Below are 1,919 nucleotides of genomic sequence, written 5' to 3'. Positions count from 1 at the left end.
AGGGAGAGAGAGGGGGGGGGAGAGAAGATGGTGAAGGGGTGCAGACTAATTTCGTGAGGTTTAACAGCGCTCTTGTAGATCGTTCTCTCTTGTGTATTTGTTGTTTTTATTTAATCTGCTATATGTCTTGAAGCAGCGTAAAGACGATCCTCAACATAACGTAAATTTTAATGTAGAAAGCGGGAAAGGATGGGGGTGGGGGGTGGGGGGAGAGACGGACTCAGATGGTGGTGAACGAATGAAGAAATATGAGTAGATGTTCTGTTCCTCAAATAACCGCCCGTGAGTGAAATCATTTATAACGATTTCCGTCCGCCCGCGGCTTGCCTCATTAATAAGGGTGTGTAAATGAATGCACAGTTTTTATACAAACGTGACAGTTTTAATTGAATTCATGCGGGCGGTTGAGGATGGATCGACAATTGAATTAAATTATGCATTTAGAAGTAGTTACCCGTGTGTTGGTAGGTAGTCTGTAGGTCTTACTTCTTTTCTTTTTCTTTTTTTGTTTTTGTCTATCTTGCCTTTTCATAGCACTAACTTGTCGTTGGTGTGTTGATGGGCTTCTGTTTACTCAACGAACAGAAACATATAGTGGCCTTCGAAGTGCTTGTATTATGGAGAAGATACGTGAATTCAGAATCTCATCAACGGAGAGGAAAACTGAGATGTGCCCAGACTGGCAGCGGCAGGTTGTGAAAGATATATAATCATAGACGTCAGAAAAAGATACCTGAGAAACATTGGTCTTGTAAATATTATATCAAATGGACAAGAGAACCTTCTGCTGTATGGGAAGATAAGGGAAAAGAAAAGCAGAGGAAGACAAAGAACAACATTCGCAATTTGCCTGAACAACTGTGCAATAAATAACAGTGAGAAACACCGAGCTGACCAGGGAGGCAGACAACAGGAAGGAATGGGATATCGTGATCGTCAATATCTTCCCCAGACCTGACTCCTGAAGAAGTATTCAGCTAGTACATTTTTCAAGGCTTTTGGCTCTCCTTGTTTCGTTCCACCCTCTGTTTCTAGGGGAGGTTTTGTCTTTTCTGAATTTCATGTTGGGGGGAGGGGGGGGGTGTCTTTATTTCTTTCTTTTTGCATACTAACCGGAGGTACCACCCTTGATAAATGTGTCTTCTTCTTTCTTGTTTACCCCTGTCTTGTATCGCATGCGCGCATATCATTACAAACAGACAGAAAATTTCCCTTCATTTGCCTTCTGTTCTCCGTACACTAAATGACCGTTAACCTGTCGGTGTGGTTCTTTAATGAAATTCAAATAAGTTTTTCTCCTGTGGTATAACGGGCAGATGAAGTACACCTGCTTCTCTTCTCTCCCCCCCCCTCTGTTCATTCTGTCTGTCCATCTTTCCTTTTCTTTACAGTTTTGATCGTTATCATGTGGACATGCTTCTCTTTACTCCAACCAACCTTTCAGCTCTGACAGACCATTATTGTGCCGCTTTGCTTCTTTTTAAACTCTACTTGAGGCCCAAAGTTAACGCATGTTACTTTTATTTAGTGTTAGGAACTGGTTTGTTGTTGTTGTTGTTGTTGTTGTTGTTGTTGTTGTTGTTGTTGTTGTTGTTGTTGTTGTTGTTGTAGAAGTTCTACGGCGCTCGCAACTGCATAAGGTCATTTGAGCGCTTGGAGCAGATTTTACGGGTGGCTGGAAGAATGTCGCAGATAGATTTTGTGAGGTTCAACAGCGCGCTTGTAGATCGCTCTCCCTTGTATTGAGTTGGGTTTTGTTTTTTTCGTTCTTAGGGTTTGTTTGTTTTTCGTTTTGTTTTGTTTTACTCTGCTATGTCTCTGTATTATCAGCATTTACAACCACGTGTGTCTTACGTCTCATGCAAATAACTGTTAAAGTTGTTTGATATCTTTCTCTTTTAGGTATGCATGCCCCCCCC

Source organism: Aplysia californica, unplaced genomic scaffold (genome assembly GCF_000002075.1).
Source record: "Aplysia californica isolate F4 #8 unplaced genomic scaffold, AplCal3.0 scaffold00192, whole genome shotgun sequence".
Classification (NCBI taxonomy): Eukaryota; Metazoa; Mollusca; class Gastropoda; order Aplysiida; family Aplysiidae; genus Aplysia; species Aplysia californica.
This window is presented reverse-complemented; position numbering follows the sequence as displayed.